Genomic DNA, 24,169 nt, shown 5'->3' on the forward strand with positions numbered 1-24,169 from the left:
TCTGGCATCTAAAAAGGTCAGAGGGAAAACCTTTTTTTTAGTGGATTGGGAGGGTTGTGGTCCAGAAGAGAGATCATGGGAACCTGAGGACAACATCCTAGACAAAAGTCTTCTCCTCAGGTTCTCAGGCTCTAAGAAGAGGGGGAGACCCAAGGGGGGGGGTACTGTTACGCCAAGCGCTCCGGGTCCCCGCTCCTCCCCGGAGCGCTCGCTACACTCTCCTCACTGCAGCGCTCCGGTCAGATCCACTGACCCGGGGCGCTGCGATACCGCCTCCAGCCGGGATGCGATTCGCGATGCGGGTAGCGCCCGCTCGCGATGCGCACCCCGCCTCCCGTACCTGACTCGCTCTCCGTCAGTCCTGTCCCGGCGCGCGCGGCCCCGCTCCCTAGGGCGCGCGCGCGCCGGGTCTTTGCGATTTAAAGGGCCACTGCGCCGCTGATTGGCGCAGTGGTTCCAATTAGTGTTATCACCTGTGCACTTCCCTATATCACCTCACTTCCCCTGCACTTCCTTGCCGGATCTTGTTGCCATCGTGCCAGTGAAAGCGTTTCCTTGTATGTTCCTAGCCTGTGTTCCAGACCTCCTGCCGTTGCCCCTGACTACGATCCTTGCTGCCTGCCCCGACCTTCTGCTACGTCCGACCTTGCTTCTGTCTACTCCCTTGTACCGCGCCTATCTTCAGCAGCCAGAGAGGTTGAGCCGTTGCTAGTGGATACGACCTGGTCACTACCGCCGCAGCAAGACCATCCCGCTTTGCGGCGGGCTCTGGTGAAAACCAGTAGTGACTTAGAACCGATCCACTAGCACGGTCCACGCCAATCCCTCTCTGGCACAGAGGATCCACTACCTGCCAGCCGGCATCGTGACAGCAGCTTACTCTGCAGGCTACTTTCTCTTGTATGCACGTGTGCACATACAGAATAAAACAGTGCTTGCTTACCTAGGGATCCAGGACAAGTGTCCTGGATCCCTTTTAGCATGCTAGCCAGAGACCTGGGGGCTATGGGTAGCAGAGCTGGGGCTATAGTTCTGCTAGCCCATCCCTAGCGACACCACTGATTACCAATGAGCCACAGTATCACCCTACCTAGCTGCTCTGGGGAAGGGTATCCTGCACAGTTTATAGCCACCCAACAGCATAAGGAATAACACCGACAATACATTTATTTCTGAGGCTTGTATGGCACATAATATATAGTATGTATGCCTTTGATTGGAACCAGGGTTGTATCTACTGTATAGGGTTGCAGAGGTAGCAATAATACCTTGGCCCTGGTGACAGAGGAAGTCCAAAGGACCTTCTGCCTCATAACATAGAAACAGAAGGTGTTGGCAGATAAGAACCATTCGACCCATCTACTCTGCCCAATATTCTGAATACTATGAATAGTCCTTGTCCCTGACTTATAGGAAGGATAGCCTTATGTCTTCCCCATGCTGTATTTGCAGCTACCATTACTGCAGAAAGGCTATTTCATGCATCCACTACTCTCTCAGTAAAGTAATACTTCCTAATATTACTGCATAAACCTTTTCCCCTCTAATATAAAACTATGTCCTCTTGTGGTAGTTTTTCTTCTTTTAACCCCTTAAAGAGGCAGAGTTTTTCCCTCGTTTCACTTTCATATTTTCCACCTCACCTTCTAAAAATCATAACGCTTTAAATTTTGTGCCTACAGACCCATATGAAGGCTTAGTTTTTTGCACCAACAATTGTACTTTGCAAAGACATAAATCATTTCACCACAAAATTTATGGCGAAAACCAGAAAAAAAAATACTTGTGGGGCAAAATTGAAAAAAAAAATGCCATTTTGTAACCTTTAGTGGCTTACGATTCTATGAAGTGCACTTCTTAGTAAAAACTGACATCATATCTTTATTCTGTAGGTCCATACTGTTACAATTATACCTAATTTATATAGGTTTTATTTTATTTTACTACTTAAAAAAAAAATAACTACATGCACCAAAATTAATATGTGTAAAATTGTGATCTTCTGACCCCTATAACTTTTTTTTATTTTTTTGCATACTGATTGGTATGGGGGCTAATTTTTTGCACCGTGATCTGAAGTTTTTATTGGTACCATATTTCTTTTGATGGGACTTTTTGATTGCTTCTTAAAAAAAAATTTATGGTATACAAAGTGACCAAAAATATGCAATTTTGGACTTTGGAATTTTTTTCTGGGTATGCCATTGACCGTGCGGTTTAACTAACATTATATTTTTATAGTTCGGACATTTACACATGCGGCGATACCCCATATGTTTATATTTATTTTTGTTTACATTTTTTTTTATGGGAAAAGGGGGATGATTCAAACCTTTATTAGGGAAGGGGTTAAATCCCAATTATTAACTTTTTTTTCCACTTTTTTCCCCACATTTATAGCCCCCATAGCATAGCATTGATCAGTGAGCTGGAAGCATTTTTTTAAATCTTTGATCGCCAAGTCTAAAGAGTTAATGCCAGACATCGTCCTAAACGGCGATGTCCGGCATTAGCCACGGGTCCTGGCTGCTGCTCCTGAGCTCGCTTTATAACCCTGCTGTGCCGCAGCGCCCTTTAGAAATGGCATTCTGCCGCAAGGAGTTAAATGTACTCTTATCCTTTACTGTGTTTAATTTCTTGAAGGGCACATGGTAGGTGGGGGGGGGGGGGGGGGGAAGGGGCCATTGAAGAGGTTGCATTAGAGCCCTAGAGGTTTATGTTAAATTATTGTCCATTTTTTACCTTTAAAAGTGGCCAGGCCAGGCTGTGTAAATACATAAAAACCTTTTTATTTTTTTTTAAGAGCCGAGGAACGTGCAATCGAATCACTCAAAGTGCAAGAAAAAGTGCAAACGTGTTACACTAAAACAACGTGCACAGAGGATGCGGTCTATCGCAAGCCCTTCTCCGATAGCTACTAAGGGACCACAAATGCTCCCGGCATCCCCCTAGGCGTTAGCCAAGGTATCTGCCCGCAGAGCCGATAACGGTAGGTACCCTGCAAAAGCAGGAGTACCCGGGGTGTTTTCAGGGAGGTGCAGAACCTAATGGCCACACACACCTCCCCTAGACCGCCAGGAGGGACACGGCTACCGCATCCTGACAAATCCTGTGGACACACAACACGCAAAAAGTGACACTGTGAGACAAAAATAAATAAATAAGTGAATGTGTGCAGATATACTGCCCGGACATCCGGCCGGATCTATAAAAATGTCTCTGATCCTAGTCAGAAGGCTGGGAATCAAGAGGTGAGTGCCACAAAGGTGAAGAGATCATGGTGCCCGTGCTTCAACTCAGTGAGCCAATACACCCAGTGAGTTTCGGCACCTCGGGGTCACCACTCCCCGAGGCACTAAAGTACCTCGGCTCTAGACCCTCTCAGCCTTACGGCGAGTCCCGGAGGTAACAGGTCACATCGGGGCAGCCGTTGAGCGGATTCCTCAGAACCAGCCCTGGAACACCCCGGTACACCTGCTCCCTACCATGCAGCAGCCATCCCCACCAGCATGAAACTGATAAGAACAGATACTACACTTGATCTTAGCCAAAAGGCCGAGAAGCAATAAAAACCTATACCTAACTGCTGCGAACCTCTTCGACTGCTATTCTGATTATAACTGGTCCCCGTGGCTCTACCTTGATACAAGGAAGTAGATAAAGTACAGCAATACTGTAACTAGCGATGGGCGGAACAGCCACTTCCTCATGTTAAAACGACTCCAGCAAGTGGTGAGAAGTGGGTACTGGACAATGACAGAACAGTGGTGAGTACAAATTTTTATTTGTTTTACTTGGTCTGGACCCCTTTAGAAGCAAAAATATATCACTGGACATCCCCTTTAAATAGGCACTGTTGGGGATATTTATTAGAGATGAGCGAACTTACAGTAAATTCGATTCGTCACGAACTTCTCAGCTTGGCAGTTGATGCCTTTTCCTGCATAAATTAGTTCAGCTTTCAGGTGCTCCGATGGGCTGGAAAAGGTGGATACAGTCCTAGGAGACTCTCTCCTAGGACTGTATCCACCTTTTCCAGCCCACCGGAGCACCTGAAAGCTGAACTAATTTATGCAGGAAAAGGCATCAACTGCCAAGCCGAGAAGTTCGTGACGAATCGAATTAACTGTTAGTTTGCTCATATCTAATATTTATCAAAACCTGTGCAGATGAAAATATGACCAGTTGCAACCAATTCTATTTTTTTTTTACCAGAGGCCTTTTTAAAAATAAAGAAGCAATTTGATTGGTCGCTTTGGACAACTGGTCAACTTTCATGTCATTTGAACAATATTACAAGCGATTATAAGAAGCTTTGTAATGTATCCTATTAGATGTGAATGCTTCTTTCTCCTATTATCATATTTTTTCCCCTCTTTTTCCCACCTGTTGTTCAAACCCTTTTCTCTGAAAATCAGCTCAGCTTTGTCCTGTGTTTGCAAGACAAGCAATACAAGTCTATGGAGGGGGGAGAAGGGAACTCCAGCCACCAGCTCTGGGAGAACTGAAAATTTTATATAAAGCCTGAAGTATGCATAAAAAAAAAAAAAACACTATGTATAAGTTATATGATGGATAATAATTAGGGATGCACCGATATATCGGCGGCCGATACATATCGGCCGAAAATAGCTATTTCGGCAAAATGCCGAAACAACAAAAAATGTGCCGATAATGACCCACCTCCCCTGCCCGCCCACAGCACACGTTACAAACACTGCCCGTGGCAGAGGCACTCGTGGGGGGTGCAGGGGGGGCCGGCCGCAACATCTGGGGGGGGGGGGGGGGGGGTTGCGCTCTCCGGGATAGGATTAGGAATACTTCTTTTTATGTGCCCGGGCCGGCTCCTGTGTGTGGCTGCAGGCGGGGGCCGACCAGAGCATGTAAAAACTAATACTGTGTACTAAAAACCAGGGGGCCTCCAGCTGTTGTGAAACTACAACTCCCAGCATGCCCGGACCGGCAAAGTCTGTCCGGGCATGCTGGGAGTTGTAGTTTCACAACAGCTGGAGGCCCCCTGGTTTTTAGTATACAGTATTAGTTTTTATATGCTCTGGTCGGCCCCCGCCTGCAGCCACACACGGGAGCCGGCCCGGGCACATAAAAAGAAGTATTCCTAATCCTATCCCGCACATCCCTGTGTCCCGAAAAATCTTTTCGGGACATAAGGATGTCCGGCGGTCACTCACCATTCCCCGGCGTCCTCCTGCGATCCTCCCGCGGTCCTTCGCTTCTCCGCCTCTATGGTCGTACGCACGGGACGTCACTAACGACCCGTGCGTACAACCATAGAGACGCAGGATCGTCGCGGGAGAATGCACGCCGGCCGGGGCCTGGTAAGTGACTGTGTCATCTTCTTCAGTGTTCCGGTCACCGCTCCTCCGGTCCCGTCACCTACTGCTATGGTCCATAGGCCATAGCAGTAGATGCGACCCCGGGCCGGAGGAGCAGTGACCGGAACACTGTGGGGGCAGCAGTACAGACATACAGCCTCCAGCCATACACTGTATATGGCTGGAAGCTGTATGTCTGTGGGGTGGGGGAACTGCGGACCTAATGTGGGGGGGAGCTGCCTACAAATGTGGGGGGAGCTGCCTAATATTGTTGGGAGGAGCTGCCTAATATTGTTGGGGGGGAGCTGCCTAATATTGTGGGGGGGGGAGCTGCCTATTATTGTGGGGGGGGGGGGAGCTGCCTAATATTGTTGGGGGGAGCTGCCTGATATTGTGGGGGGGGGGAGCTGCCTAATATTGTGGGGGGGAAGCTGCCTAATATTGTGGGGGGGGGAGCTGCCTAATATTGTTGGGGGGAGCTGCCTGATATTGTGGGGGGGGGGAGCTGCCTAATATTGTGAGGGGAGCTGCCTAATATTGTTGGGGGGAGCTGCCTAATATTGTGGGGGGAGCTGCCTACAAATGTGGGGGGAGCTGCCTAATATTGTGGGGGAACTGCCTACTATTGTGGGGAACCTGCCTACTATTGTGGGGGAACTGCTGACCTAATGTGGGGGGGGGAGCTGCCTACAAATGTGGGGGGAGCTGCCTAATATTGTTGGGGGGAGCTGCCTAATATTGTGTGGGAACTGCCTACTATTGTTGGGGGGAGCTGCCTACTATTGTTGGGGGGAGCTGCCTACTATTGTTGGGAGGAGCTGCCTACTATTGTGGGGGAAATGCTGACCTAATGTGGGGGAGCTGCCTACTATTGTGAGGAACCTGCCTACTATTGTGGGGGAACTGCTGACCTAATGTGGGGGGGAGCTGCCTAAAAATGTGGGGGGAGCTGCCTAATATTGTGTGGGAACTGCCTACTATTGTTGGGGGGAGCTGCCTACTATTGTGGGGAACCTGCCTACTATTGTGGGGGAAATGCTGACCTAATTTGGGAACCTGCCTACTATTGTGGGGGAAATGCTGACCTAATTTGGGAACCTGCCTACTGTTGTGGGGGAGCTGCCTACTGTTGTGGGAGAGCTGCCTACTATTGTGGGGGAGCTGCCTACTATTGTGGGGGAGCTGCCTACTAATGTGGGGGAACTCCCGACCTAATGTGGGGGAGCTGGCAATCTAATGTGGGGGAATCTAATCTAATGAGCAGAGCGATGCATTTTACCAGAAGACGGGGAGAAGTCATTTTCGGTATCGGTTTTGGCCGGACATTTTTTTTAATTTCGGTTTCGTTTCGGTTCTGAAATTTCCATTTCGGTGCACCTCTAATAATAATAGTTCATGTTTATGTGTAAATACAGTACACTTTACTTTTAAAAGTCACCTGAAAGGAAAGGAACGATTTAAATAGGATATCCGGCCAAAGAGCAGCACCCGCATTCTATGCAGGACTGCGTCTCCAGTCTTAGAAAACTTTTTGTTTCCGGGACTTGAGACGTGATGTAACACCACGCCCCCTCGTGATGTCACGCCCACTCCATTCATGTCTATGGTAGGGGGCGAGTTGTCACGCTCCCTCCCATAGACATAATTGGAGAGGGTGTGGCGTCATGTGACAAGGGGACGTGGCGTTATGTCATGTCCCCGGTCTCTAGTCCCAGAAATAAAGAGCTTTCCGAGACTGGATACGCAGCCCTGCATAGAACGGGGGTGCTGCACAGAGATCCCAGCGGCGGGCCCCCCCACGATCCTTTAGATAGGGATGAGATGTCTTTGGCCGGATAACCCCTTTAAGCCCTTTAATATTTCCTGTTACTCCTTCTTATGAATATCTATGGGGGTGTCTATAAAACTCTACACAGGTGTGGAAAAACACTAACATAATAGAAATATAGTCCAAAAATATCATAATGCCTCCCTTGTTCCAGTCATGGCAGGTAATTCGGCGTTTGTCTTGTTTTGAGAACGTTGTCCATCACACCCCGCTACCCACTGTGCCTGCCTCTTGCAGGAAATGAAGGTCTCAGTGTGATCAGACATGGTCCCTTGTCTGAATTTGCTGTGCTTGTTTTCCGAGCACTAAGCTTTCAACTTTTTTTTTTTTTTTTTCATATTTCCAAAGGTATTTGTGTTAGCTGATTAGAGCTGGTATGAAGTGACCTTTAGTCTTCTTATCCTTGCCTCCCTCTCATGAGTTAAATGAAAGCCTTCCTCTACAGGGTACTTACAGCTAAGGCACCATGGCGCTAGCATCAGGTTGGATTCATTACATTGATAGGATACATGTGCTGCTTTTTTATCTGCAGCATTTTTTCAGTAATTCTGCACTTTAAAATCTCAGCTGTATACCGATCTGCAGACAATTGTTTAGTGTAACACTATCCGGAAAAAGCTGATAAAATGCAGATGTGGCTAGGGCTCTGAAATTTGTGGTTTGTTAAGTGGTTTTGCAGTCATACTTGCCCATGGCAAGTACACCCTCCTGCCAGGCCCCTGTGCAATTTTCTTTTTTTTCTCTTTTTTTTTTTCCTGTTAATTAAAATGTTGTGAAGATGGAGCAATAGATAAAACATAGGCAATTACTAGACGTAAATGAAAGAAGAAAAGCTGAACCTCCACAGCAGTTATGTCATCGGCTCCGTTTTGATCCTCGCTTCCTTTTTTGACCGGTGCAGGAGGTAAATAGCAAAAAGAAGAAAAAAAAGAAAAGAAAAACTTTGAGGTCTTGGTTAACTTATTTTCATGTGTTCTTGATCGAATAAAGAAAAACTTCTCTAAGGAGAATAGGATGATATCTGTTTTGATTCAGACTTAGAACAAGTGCAGATAAGCAGCGTATAGTTTTGCGCAAATGTGTAATGGTTTATGATTTTTGGCTAACAGATAGGCCTTGGTCTACTTCTATTTTTCCCTTGTTAAATGATAGTGTTATAAAAATACACAGTGTAAAGAAAGGAAGTGGAGAAAGACATACAGTATATATCATAAAGACATTCCATGTGGATGCTGTCGGCCCCTGGAGAAAGAGAATCTGTTTCAGGTTGGTGTTTTTCCACATGTAATGGGTAGTGAGAACCGTATAGATAAATAAAATATAATGTTGCTATACAATGTCCAATGAAAAAACTAGAGAATGATGCTGCATTACTGTGTGTATTATCCCTGTACTGTGACATCACTGTGTGTATTATCCCTGTACTGTGACATCACTGTGTGTACTATTCCTGTACTGTGACATCACTGTGTATTATCCCTGTACTGTGACATCACTGTATATTATCCCTGTATTGTGACATCACTGTGTATATTATCCCTGTACTGTGACATTACTGTGTGTATTATCCCTGTACTGTGACATCACTGTGTATTATCCCTGTACTGTGACATCACTGTATATTATCCCTGTACTGTGACATCACTGTGTGTATTATCCCTGTACTGTGACATCACTGTGTGTATTATCCCTGTACTGTGACATTACTGTGTGTATTATCCCTGTACTGTGACATCACTGTGTGTACTATCCCTGTACTGTGACATCACTGTGTATTATCCCTGTACTGTGACATCACTGTATATTATCCCTGTATTGAGACATCACTGTGTATATTATCCCTGTACTGTGACATTACTGTGTGTATTATCCCTGTACTGTGACATCACTGTGTATAATCCCTGTACTGTGACATCACTGTAAATTATCCCTGTACTGTGACATCACTGTGTGTATTATCCCTGTACTGTGTCATCACTGTGTATTATCCCTGTACTGTGACATCACTGTGTGTATTATCCCTGTATTGTGACATCACTGTGTGTATTATCCCTGTACTGTGACATCACTGTATGTATTATCCCTGTACTGTGACATCACTGTGTGTATTATCCCTGTACTGTAACGTCACTGTTTGCGTTATCCCTGTACTGTGACATCCCAGTGTATTATCCCTGTACTGTGAAATCACAGTGTATATTATGTCTGTGCTGTGACATCACTGTATATTATCCCTGTACTGTGACATCACTGTGTGTATTATCCCTGTACTGTGACATCACTGTGTGTATTATCCCTGTACTGTGACATCACTGTGTATTATCCCTGTACTGTGACATCACTGTTTATTATCCCTCTACTGTGACATCACTGTGTATATTATCCCTGTACTGTGACATCACTGTGTATATTATCCCTGTACTGTGACATGACTGTGTATATTATCCCTGTACTGTGAAATCACTGTTTATATTATGTCTGTGCTGTGACATCACTGTATATTATCCCTGTACTGTGACATCACTGTTAATTATCCCTGTACTGTGACATCACTGTGTATATTATCCCTGTACTGTGACATCACTGTGTGTATTATCCCTGTATTGTGACATCACTGTGTATTATCCCTGTACTGTGACATCACTGTTTATTATCCCTCTACTGTGACATCACTGTGTATATTATCCCTGTACTGTGACATCACTGTGTATATTATCCCTCTACTGTGACATCACTGTGTATATTATCCCTGTACTGTGACATCATTGTGTATATTATCCTTCTACTGTGACATCACCGTGTGTATTATCCCTGTACTGTGACATTACTGTGTGTATTATCACTGTACTGTGACATCACTGTGTATTATCCCTGTACTGTGACATCACTGTGTGTATTATCCCTGTACTGTGTCATCACTGTGTATTATCCCTGTACTGTGACATCACTGTGTGTATTATCTCTGTACTGTGACATCACTGTGTGTATTATCCCTGTACTCTGATATCACTGTGTGTATTATCCCTGTACTGTGACATCACTGTGTGTATTATCCCTGTACTGTAACGTCACTGTTTGCGTTATCCCTGTTCTGTGACATCCCAGTGTATTATCCCTGTACTGTGAAATCACTGCGTATATTATGTCTGTGCTGTGACATCACTGTATATTATCCCTGTACTGTGACATCACTGTGTGTATTATCCCTGTACTGTGACATCACTGTTTATTATCCCTGTACTGTGACATCGCTGTGTATTATCCCTGTACTGTGACATCACTGTGTGTATTATCCCTATACTGTGACATCACTGTTTATTATCCCTGTACTGTGACATCACTGTGTATTATCCCTGTACTGTGACATCACTGTGTGTATTAACTGTATTTATTTCCCTGTATTATGACATCACTATGCTTTAATCACTATATTGTTACCTCACTGTGTGTATTATTCCTGTACTGTGACATCACTGTGTGTATTATCCCTGTACTGTGACATCACTGTGTATATTATCCCTGTATTGTGACATCACTGTGTGTATTATCCCTATTCTGTGACATCACTGTTTATTATCCCTCTACTGTTACATCACTGTGTATTATCCCTGTACTGTGACATCACTGTATATTATCCCTGTACTGTGACATCACTGTGTATTATCCCTGTACTGTGACATCACTGTGTATATTTTCCCTGTATTGTGACATCACTGTGTATTATCCCTGTACTGTGACATCACTGTTTATTATCCCTGTACTGTGACATCGCTGTGTATTATCCCTGTACTGTGACATCACTGTGTGTATTATCCCTGTACTGTGACATCACTGTGTATTATCCCTGTATTGTGACATCACTGTGTGTATTATTCCTGTACTGTGACATCATTGGGTGTATTATCCCTGTACTGTGACATCACTGTGTATTATCCTTGTACTGTGACATCACTGTGTATTATCCCTGTACTGTGACATCACTGTATATTATCCCTGTACTGTGACATCACTGTGTATTATCCCTGTACTGTGACATCACTGTGTATATTATCCCTGTACAGTGACATCACTGTGTATATTATCCCTGTACTGTGACATCATTGTGTATATTATCCTTGTACTGTGACATCATCGTGTGTATTGTCCCTGTACTGTGACATCACTGTATATTATCCCTGTACTGTGACATCACTGTGTGTATTATCCCTGTACTGTGTCATCACTGTGTATTATCCCTGTACTGTGACATCACTGAGTGTATTATCCCTTTACTGTGACATCACTGTGTGTATTATCCCTGTACTGTGATATCACTATGTGTATTATCCCTGTACTGTAACGTCACTGTTTGTGTTATCCCTGTACTGTGACATCCCAGTGTATTATCCCTGTACTGTGAAATCACTGTGTATATTATGTCTGTGCTGTGACATCACTGTATATTATCCCTGTACAGTGACATCACTGTGTGTATTATCCCTGTACTGTGACATCACTGTTTATTATCCCTGTACTGTGACATCGCTGTGTATTATCCCTGTACTGTGACATCACTGTGTGTATTATCCCTGTACTGTGACATCACTGTTTATTATCCCTGTACTGTGACATCACTGTGTGTATTAACTGTATTTATTTCCCTGTATTATGACATCACTATGTTTTAATCACTATATTGTTACCTCACTGTGTGTATTATTCCTGTACTGTGACATCACTGTGTGTATTATCCCTGTACTGTGACATCACTGTGTATATTATCCCTGTATTGTGACATCACTGTGTGTATTATCCCTATACTGTGACATCACTGTTTATTATCCCTCTACTGTGACAACACGGTGTATTATCCCTGTACTGTGACATCACTGTATATTATCCCTGTACTGTGACATCAATGTGTATTATCCCTGTACTGTGACATCACTGTGTATATTATCCCTGTATTGTGACATCAATGTACATTATCCCTGTACTGTGACATCACTGTGTATATTTTCCCTGTATTGTGACATCACTGTGTATTATCCCTGTACTGTGACATCACTGTTTATTATCTCTGTACTGTGACATCGCTGTGTATTATCCCTGTACTGTGACATCACTGTGTGTATTATCCCTGTGCTGTGACATCATTGGGTGTATTATCCCTGTATTGTGACATCACTGTGTGTATTATTCCTGTACTGTGACATCATTGGGTGTATTATCCCTGTACTGTGACATCACTGTTTATTATCCCTGTACTGTGACATCACTGTGTGTATTATCCCTATACTGTGACATCACTGTATATTATCCCTGTACTGTGACATCACTGTATATTATCCCTGTACTGTGACATCACTGTGTATATTATCCCTGTACTGTGACATCACTGTGTATATTATCCCTGTATTGTGACATCACTGTGTGTATCATCCCTATACTGTGACATCACTGTTTATTATCCCTCTACTGTGACATCACTGTGTATTATCCCTGTACTGTGACATCACTGTATATTATCCCTGTAATGTGACATCACTGTGTATTATCCCTGTACTGTGACATCACTGTGTATATTATCCCTGTATTGTGACATCAATGTACATTATCCCTGTACTGTGACATCACTGTGTATATTTTCCCTGTATTGTGACATCACTGTGTATTATCCCTGTACTGTGACATCACTGTTTATTATCTCTGTACTGTGACATCGCTGTGTATTATCCCTGTACTGTGACATCACTGTGTGTATTATCCCTGTACTGTGACATCATTGGGTGTATTATCCCTGTATTGTGACATCACTGTGTGTATTATTCCTGTACTGTGACATCATTGGGTGTATTATCCCTGTACTGTGACATCACTGTTTATTATCCCTGTACTGTGACATCACTGTGTATTATCCCTGTACTGTGACATCACTGTGTATTATCCCTGTACTGTGACATCACTGTGTATTATCCCTGTACTGTGACATCACTGTGTATTATCCCTGTACTGTGACATTACTGTGTGTATTATCCCTGTACTGTGACATTACTGTGTATAATCCCTGTACTGTGACATCACTGTGTGTATTATCCCTGTACTGTGACATCGCTGTGTGTATTATCCCTGTACTGTGACATCATTGGGTGTGTTATCCCTGTATTGTGACATCACTGTGTGTATTATTCCTGTACTGTGACATCATTGGGTGTATTATCCCTGTACTGTGACATCACTGTTTATTATCCCTGTACTGTGACATCACTGTGTATTATCCTTGTACTGTGACATCACTGTGTATTATCCCTGTACTGTGACATCACTGTGTATTATCCCTGTACTGTGACATCACTGTGTATTATCCCTGTACTGTGACATTACTGTGTGTATTATCCCTGTACTGTGACATTACTGTGTATAATCCCTGTACTGTGACATCACTGTGTGTATTATCCCTGTACTGTGACATCACTGTGCGTATTATCCCTGTACTGTGACATCATTGGGTGTGTTATCCCTGTATTGTGACATCACTGTGGGTATTATTCCCGTACTGTGACATCATTGGGTGTATTATCCCTGTACTGTGACATCACTGTTTATTATCCCTGTAATGTGACATCACTGTGTATTATCCATGTACTGTGACATCACTGTGTATTATCCCTGTACTGTGACATCACTGTGTATTATACCTGTACTGTGACATCACTGTGTGAATTATCCCTGTACTGTGACATCACTGTATATTATCCCTGTACTGTGACATTACTGTGTGTATTATCCCTGTACTGTGACATTACTGTGTATAATCCCTGTATTGTGACATCACTGTGTGTATTATCCCTGTACTGTGACATCACTGTGTATTGTCCCTGTACTGTGACATCACTGTGTGAATTATCCCTGTACTGTGACATCACTGTATATTATCCCTGTACTGTGACATCACTGTGTATTATCCCTGTACTGTGACATCACTGTGTGTATTATCCCTGTACTGTGACATTACTCTGTGTATTATCCCTGTACTGTAACATCACTGTGTATTATCCCTGTACTGTGACATCACTGTATATTATCCCTGTACTGTGACATCACTGTGTGTATTATCCCTGTACTGTGACATCACTGTGTATTATCCCTGTACTGTGACATCACTGTGTGTATTATCCCTGTACTGTGACATCACTGTGTATTATCCCTGTACTGTGACATTACTGTGTGTATTATCCCTGTACTGTGACATCACTGTGTATTATCCCTGTACTGTGACATCACTGTGTGTATTATCCCTGTACTGTAACGTCACTGTTTGCGTTATTCCTGTACTGTGACATCCCAGTGTATTATCCCTGTACTGTGAAATCACTGTGTATATTATGTTTGTGCTGTGACATCACTGTATATTATCCCTGTACTGTGACATCACTGTGTATTATCCCTGTACTGTGACATCACGGTATATTATCCCTGTATTGTGACATCACTGTGTATATTATCCCTGTACTGTGACATTACTGTGAGTATTATTCCTGTACTGTGACATCACTGTGTATTATCCCTGTACTGTGACATCACTGTATATTATCCCTGTACTGTGACATCACTGTGTGTATTATCCCTGTACTGTGTCATCACTGTGTATTATCCCTGTACTGTGACATCACTGTGTGTATTATCCCTGTATTGTGACATCACTGTGTGTATTATCCCTGTACTGTGACATCACTGTGTGTATTATCCCTGTACTGTGACATCACTGTGTGTATTATCCCTGTACTGTAACGTCACTGTTTGCGTTATCCCTGTACTGTGACATCCCAGTGTATTATCCCTGTACTGTGAAATCACTGTGTATATTATGTCTGTGCTGTGACATCACTGTATATTATCCCTGTACTGTGACATCACTGTGTGTATTATCCCTGTACTGTGACATCACTGTGTGTATTATCCCTGTGCTGTGACATCACTGTGTATTATCCCTGTACTGTGACATCACTGTTTATTATCCCTCTACTGTGACATCACTGTGCATATTATCCCTGTACTGTGACATCACTGTGTATATTATCCCTGTACTGTGACATCACTGTGTATATTATCCCTGTACTGTGACATCATTGTGTATATTATCCTTGTACTGTGACATCACCGTGTGTATTATCCCTGTACTGTGACATTACTGTGTGTATTATCACTGTACTGTGACATCACTGTGTATTATCCCTGTACTGTGACATCACTGTGTGTATTATCCCTGTACTGTGTCATCACTGTGTATTATCCCTGTACTGTGACATCACTGTGTGTATTATCTCTGTACTGTGACATCACTGTGTGTATTATCCCTGGACTGTGATATCACTGTGTGTATTATCCCTGTACTGTGACATCACTGTGTATTATCCCTGTACTGTAACGTCACTGTTTGCGTTATCCCTGTACTGTGACATCCTAGTGTATTATCCCTGTACTGTGAAATCACTGTGTATATTATGTCTGTGCTGTGACATCACTGTATATTATCCCTGTACTGTGACATCACTGTGTGTATTATCCCTGTACTGTGACATCACTGTTTATTATCCCTGTACTGTGACATCGCTGTGTATTATCCCTGTACTGTGACATCACTGTGTGTATTATCCCTGTACTGTGACATCACTGTTTATTATCCCTGTACTGTGACATCACTGTGTATTATCCCTGTACTGTGACATCACTGTATATTATCCCTGTACTGTGACATCACTGTGTGTATTATCCCTGTACCGTGTCATCACTGTGTATTATCCCTGTACTGTGACATCACTGTGTGTATTATCCCTGTACTGTGACATCACTGTGTGTATTATCCCTGTACTGTGACATCACTGTGTGTATTATCCCTGTACTGTGACATCACTGTGTGTATTATTCCTGAACTGTAACGTCACTGTTTGCGTTATCCCTGTACTGTGACATCCCAGTGTATTATCCCTGTACTGTGAAATCACTGTGTATATTATGTCTGTGCTGTGACATCACTGTATATTATCCCTGTACTGTGAGATCACTGTGTGTATTATCCCTGTACTGTGACATCACTGTTTATTATCCCTGTACTGTGACATCGCTGTGTATTATCCCTGTACTGTGACATCACTGTGTGTATTATCCCTGTACTGTGACATCACTGTTTATTATCCCTGTACTGTGACATCACTGTGTATTATCCCTGTACTGTGACATCACTGTGTGTATTAACTGTATTTATTTCCCTGTATTATGACATCACTATGTTTTAATCACTATATTGTTACCTCACTGTGTGTATTATTCCTGTACCGTGACATCACTGTGTGTATTATCCCTGTACTGTGACACCACTGTGTATATTATCCCTGTATTGTGACATCACTGTGTGTATTATCCCTATACTGTGACATCACTGTTTATTATCCCTCTACTGTGACATCACTGTGTATTATCCCTGTACTGTGACATCACTGTATATTATCCCTGTACTGTGACATCACTGTGTATTATCCCTGTACTGTGACATCACTGTGTATATTATCCCTGTATTGTGACATCAATGTACATTATCCCTGTACTGTGACATCACTGTGTATATTTTCCCTGTATTGTGACATCACTGTGTATTATCCCTGTACTGTGACATCACTGTTTATTATCTCTGTACTGTGACATCGCTGTGTATTCTCCCTGTACTGTGACATCACTGTGTGTATTATCCCTGTACTGTGATATCATTGGGTGTATTATCCGTGTACTGTGACATCACTGTTTATTATCCCTGTACTGTGACATCACTGTGTATTATCCTTGTACTGTGACATCACTGTGTATTATCCCTGTACTGTGACATCACTGTGTATTATCCCTGTACTGTGACATCACTGTGTATTATCCCTGTACTGTGACATTACTGTGTGTATTATCCCTGTACTGTGACATTACTGTGTATAATCCCTGTACTGTGACATCACTGTGTGTATTATCCCTGTACTGTGACATCACTGTGTGTATTATCCCTGTACTGTGACATCATTGGGTGTATTATCCCTGTATTGTGACATCACTGTGTGTATTATTCCTGTACTGTGACATCATTGGGTGTATTATCCCTGTACTGTGACACCACTGTTTATTATCCCTGTACTGTGAGATCGCTGTGTATTATCCTTGTACTGTGAAATCACTGTGTATTATCCCTGTACTGTGACATCACTGCGTATTATCCCTGTACTGTGACATCACTGTGTTAATTATCCCTGTACTGTGACATCACTGTATATTATCCCTGTACTGTGACATTACTGTGTGTATTATCCCTGTACTGTGACATTACTGTGTATAATCCCTGTACTGTGACATCACTGTGTGTATTATCCCTGTACTGTGACATCACTGTGTATTATCCCTGTACTGTGACATCATTGGGTGTATTATCCCTGTATTGTGACATCACTGTGTGTATAATTCCTGTACTGTGACATCATTGGGTGTATTATCCCTGTACTGTGACATCACTGTTTATTATCCATGTACTGTGACATCACTGTGTGTATTATCCCTGTACTGTAACGTCACTGTTTGCGTTATCCCTGTACTGTGACATCCCAGTGTATTATCCCTGTACTGTGAAATCACTGTGTATATTATGTCTGTGCTGTGACATCACTGTATATTATCCCTGTACTGTGACATCACTGTGTGTATTATCCCTTTACTGTGACATCACTGTTTATTATCCCTGTACTGTGACATCACTGTGTATTATCTCTGTACTGTGACATCACTGTGTGTATTATCCCTGTATTGTGACATCACTATGTGTATTATCTCTGTACTGTGACATCACTGTGTGTATTAACTGTATTTATTTCCCTGTATTATGACATCACAATGTTTTAATCACTATATTGTTACATCACTGTGTGTATTATTCCTGTACTGTGACATCTCTGTTTATATTATCCCTGTATTGTGACATCACTGTGTGTATTATCCCTATACTGTGACATCACTGTTTATTATCCCTATACTGTGACATCACTGTGTATTATCCCCGTACTGTGACATCACTGTATATTATCCCTGTACTGTGACATCACTGTGTATAATCCCTGTACTGTGACATCACTGTGTGTATTATCCCTGTACTGTGACATCACTGTGTGTATTATCCCTGTACTGTGACATCATTGGGTGTATTATCCCTGTATTGTGACATCACTGTGTGTATTATTCCTGTACTGTGACATCATTGGGTGTATTATCCCTGTACTGTGACATCACTGTTTATTATCCCTGTACTGTGAGATCGCTGTGTATTATCCTTGTACTGTGAAATCACTGTGTATTATCCCTGTACTGTGACATCACTGTGTATTATCCCTGTACTGTGACATCACTGTGTGAATTATCCCTGTACTGTGACATCACTGTATATTATCCCTGTACTGTGACATTACTGTGTGTATTATCCCTGTACTGTGACATTACTGTGTATAATCCCTGTACTGTGACATCACTGTGTGTATTATCCCTGTACTGTGACATCACTGTGTATTATCCCTGTACTGTGACATCATTGGGTGCATTATCCCTGTATTGTGACATCACTGTGTGTATAATTCCTGTACTGTGACATCATTGGGTGTATTATCCCTGTACTGTGACATCACTGTTTATTATCCATGTACTGTGACATCACTGTGTGTATTATCCCTGTACTGTAACGTCACTGTTTGCGTTATCCCTGTACTGTGACATCCCAGTGTATTATCCCTGTACTGTGAAATCACTGTGTATATTATGTCTGTGCTGTGACATCACTGTATATTATCCCTGTACTGTGACATCACTGTGTGTATTATCCCTTTACTGTGACATCACTGTTTATTATCCCTGTACTGTGACATCACTGTGTATTATCTCTGTACTGTGACATCACTGTGTGTATTAACTGTATTTATTTCCCTGTATTATGACATCACAATGTTTTAATCACTATATTGTTACATCACTGTGTGTATTATTCCTGTACTGTGACATCTCTGTTTATATTATCCCTGTATTGTGACATCACTGTGTGTATTATCCCTATACTGTGACATCACTGTTTATTATCCCTATACTGTGACATCACTGTGTATTATCCCCGTACTGTGACATCACTGTATATTATCCCTGTACTGTGACATCACTGTGTATTATCCCTGTACTGTGACATCACTGTGTATATTATCCCTGTATTATGACATCAATGTACATTATCCCTGTACTGTGACATCACTGTGTATATTATCCCTGTATTGTGACATCACTGTGTATTATCCCTGTACTGTAACATCACTTTGAGTATTATCCCTGTACTGTGACATCACTGTGCATCAACCCTGTACTGTGACATCACTGTGTATTATCCCTGTACTGTGACATCACTGTGTGTATTACCCCTGTACTGTGACATCATTGGGTGTATTATCCCTGTATTGTGGCATCACTGTGTGTATTATTCCTGTACTGTGACATCAATGGGTCTATTATCCCTGTACTGTGACATCACTGTATATTATCCCTGTACTGTGACATTACTGTGTGTATTATCCCAGTACTGTGACATCACTGTGTGTATTATCCCTGTACTGTGACATCACTGTGTATATTATCCCTGTACTGTGACATCACTGTATATTATCCCTGTACTGTGACATCACTGTGTATTATCCCTGTAGTGTGACATCACTGTGTGAATTATCCCTGTACTGTGAGATCACTGTATATTATCCCTGTACTGTGACATTACTGTGTGTATTATCCCAGTACTGTGACATCACTGTGTGTATTATCCCTGTACTGTGACATCACTGTGTGTATTATCCCTGTACTGTGACATCACTGTGTGTATTATCCCTGTACTGTGACATCACTTTTTATTATCCCTGTACTGTGACATCACTGTGTATTATCCCTGTAGTGTGACATCACTGTGTGTATTATCCCTGTACTGTGACCTCACTGTGTGTATTATCCCTGTTCTGTGACATCACTGTATATTATCCCTGTACTGTGAAATCACTGTGTGTATTATCCCTGTACTGTGACATCACTGTGTGTATTATCCCTGTACTGTGACATCACTGTGTGTATTATCCCTGTACGGTGACATCACTGTATATTATCCCTGTACTCTGACATCACTGTATATTATCCCTGTACTGTGACATCACTATGTATTATCGCTGTACTGTGACATCATTGTGTATTATCCCTGTACGGTGACATCACTGTGTGTATTATCCCTGTACTGTGACATCACTGTGTGTATTATCCCTGTACGGTGACATCACTGTATATTATCCCTGTACTCTGACATCACTGTATATTATCCCTGTACTGTGACATCACTATGTATTATCTCTGTACTGTGACATTACTGTGTGTATTATCCCAGTACTGTGACATCACTGTGTGTATTATCCCTGTACTGTGACATCACTGTGTATATTATCCCTGTACTGTGACATCACTGTATATTATCCCTGTACTGTGACATCACTGTGTATTATACCTGTACTGTGACATCACTGTGTGTATTATCCCTGTACTGTGACATCACTGTGTGTATTATCCCTGTACTGTGACATCACTGTGTGTATTATCCCTGTACGGTGACATCACTGTATATTATCCCTGTACTCTGACATCACTGTATATTATCCCTGTACTGTGACATCACTATGTATTATCTCTGTACTGTGACATCACTGTGTATTATCCCTGTACTGTGACATCACTGTGTATTATCCCTGTACGGTGACATCACTGTGTATTATCCCTGTACTGTGACATCACTGTGTATTATCCCTGTACGGTGACATCACTGTGTATTATCCCTGTACGGTGACATTCATATCATAAGACTATGTCTTGGTATTGGGTTGGCAGGGCCAACAAACCATGTAGCCCATTACTTTGGTCATTTGTTGGCCGCACATGCTCTAACACACAGGGCAAGGAGCTGACAAATGATGATTATGATTTTAAGACATATTTATCATGAAATAATAGGTAATTCATTAATATTGTACATATAATATGAAGTTGATAGGTTACAGCTAAAAATGGCAACCCATAACACATATGAATTGCTATTTTTATTAGTAACTTTATAAGGTATACCACAAGTGCACAGACCAACATTTTTCCTGCAGTACATTTGATTTGTTACTATTCTGGAATCTATATTAATGCTGATATTTGTTCAGAAAATATCTTATTATATCATATTTCTAAAAGTGGTTACATAAGTGTTCATTGTAATTGTATGTACCATTGTAACGTTTATAGATATTCTGAATAGGCCACAAGGGCCCTCTGACCTATATATGACACTGTATAGTTATACGAACAATCTTATTATTTTACCTATTATTTTATTTATACTTTTTAATTAGTTTGGATCCCTAAGTCCAATTGACCTCAGAGCGCCAACATTTTGGTATATTTTATAGTTTTACTTCGGGCCAAGAGAATAGGATCATGAAAAGTGAACCCCCTCTGAACACCACATTCTCTAGTTAGATGTATGGAAATAGGTTTTCTAAGCCGGACAACCATTAATCCATATATATATATATATATATATATATATATATATATATATATATTTATATATATATATATATATATCTATTAACAGGAACTAGTTTTTTGTGCAAAAACGGACCCTTAATGATGCCACAACTGATGCAAAATACATCAATTGTCGTCAGGCTTTTTCTAGACTAGTTTCTAGCCCAGGAGTTTTTGAGCCAGACAGAAAAACAGTGTATGGCTGGGTTCACACCACGTTTTTGCAATACAGTTCCTGTATACGTTTTCAATTTGAAAACCGTACGAAACCTTATTGAAAACTGTATGCAATGACTCTCCAATAAAAACCATATGCCAAAAGATGCATCAGGTTGTGTCCGTTTTGCATCCTGTATGGTTTTGTCAGTTTTTTCCAGTACCCAAATCTGTAGCCTACCACAGTTTTTGGTCCGGGTGCAAAAACGTGGTATGAACTCAACCTTTGACACTTTCTCTGTTTGGGGCTGTTCAAGGCCGAATAAGGAAGCCAAACTGTGTGTTGCACAGTCGGCACCAATGGATCCCATTGACTTTAAAGGTGTATTCTGAGTTTTTAACTATTAATTAGATATGATGCAAAGTTATATCATTTCCAAATGAACTTGTATTTCCTGTCAAGGGTGGATAGCCCCTTTATATATATATATATATATATATATATATATATATATATATGTATATATATATTTTCCGGGTTGCAGTTTGGCTCAAGACAACGAGTCATAACAGGGGGCTTGGTTGATTCTTGTCTGACAAGCCCCCTGATACGTGTGCGGCATATCTGGACGTATCACCGTTAAGCATTTAAAGGGGTACTCCGGTGGGAAAACATTTTTTTTTTTAAATCAACTGGTGCCAGAAAGGTAAACAGATTTGTAAATTACTTCTATTAAAAAAAATCTTTATCCTTCCAGTACTTTTTAGCAGCTGTATGTTACAGAGGAAATTCTTTTCTTTTTGAATTTCTTTTTTGTGTTGTCCACAGTGCTCTCTGCTGACACCTGATGCCCATATCAGGAACTGTCCAGAGCAGGAGAAAATCCTCATAGCACACCTATGCTGCTCTGGACAGTTCCTGACATGGACAGAGGTGTCAGCAGAGAGCACTGTGGACAAGACAAAAAAGAAATTCAAAAAGCAAAGAATTTCCTCTGTAGCATGCAGCTGCAAATAAGTACTGGAAGGATAAAGATTTTTTAATAGAAGTAATTTACAAATCTGTTTAACTTTCTGGCACCAGTTCATAAAAAAAAAATAAAAACTAAAGTTTTCCACTGGAATACCCCTTTAATGCATCCCGAGATCATGTGACAGCAGGGGACTGAATTATAATATGTTAATCCGCACAGCTTGCTGGGGCAACAAAAATACATAAAAAGGGGGATGATCCAGCCCTAACAGGTAGTGCAGGTTTATCTTAAAGGGGTACGCCGGTGGAAAAACAATATTTTTTTTCTTTTTTAAATCAACTGGTGCCAGAAAGTTAAACATATTTGTAAATTACTTCTATTAAAAATCTTAATCCTTCCTGTATTTATTAGCTGCTGAATACTACAGAGGAAATTCTTTTCTTTTTGGAATGCTCTCTGATGTCATCACAAACACACTGCTCTCTGCTGACGTTATTATAATAATAATAAGTCTTTATTTATTTATTGTTGTCCTTAGTGGGATTTGAACCCAAGTCCCCAGCAATGCAAGGCAGCAGTGCTAACCACTAAGCCACCATGCAGCCCTTAGCATACATCTGCTATGCATGGTTGCTAAAATGGACAGAGATGTCAGCAGAGAGCACCGTGGTCGTGATGTCATCAGTGTTCCAAAAAGAAAGGAATTTCCTCTGTAGCATTCAGCAGCTAATAAGTACTGGAAGGATTAAGATTTTTTAATAGAAGTAATTTACAAATATGTTTAAGTTTCTGGCACCTGTTGATTTAAAAAAGAAAAAAAATGTTTTTCCACCGGAGTACCCCTTTAAAGTTATATAACTAGGCATCAGGGGCTCATAACTAAATAATAGTAAAAGCCTGGAATACCCCATATAATGGGGTCCATCTGGTTTCAGTCTAGCATCTATTTAGGTAACAGGGTTTGACTGGACATAAAAATACTGCTTGGTGCACTTTATTTGTGTCCGCCCAGGTCCCGCTGTTTAAACAATATCTGAGAGGAAGACCCATGAATGTAGCTCAGACACAGATGTGAACATAGCCTGACACGCTGAATGCCAGGAATGATCCCAAAGACAACAACAGGTTAAATTTTGTCATCAGTTTCCATCCAGTGTCTTACCACCCCATATATATATATATATATATATATATACACACACACACATTTATATTCATTTATTTAAGATGTATATAGTAATCTT

At 41.7% G+C, this 24,169-nt stretch overlaps 1 pseudogene; it reads right to left on the reverse strand.

Moving 5' to 3' along the window:
* Window positions 1-3,407: 3,407 nt before the first annotated feature.
* On the reverse strand, window positions 3,408-3,567 carry LOC130343040 (U2 spliceosomal RNA; annotated as a pseudogene).
* Between the last annotated feature and the right edge of the window lie 20,602 nt (window positions 3,568-24,169).

The sequence above is a fragment of the Hyla sarda genome, chromosome 1, assembly GCF_029499605.1.
Source record: "Hyla sarda isolate aHylSar1 chromosome 1, aHylSar1.hap1, whole genome shotgun sequence".
NCBI lineage: Eukaryota > Metazoa > Chordata > Amphibia > Anura > Hylidae > Hyla > Hyla sarda.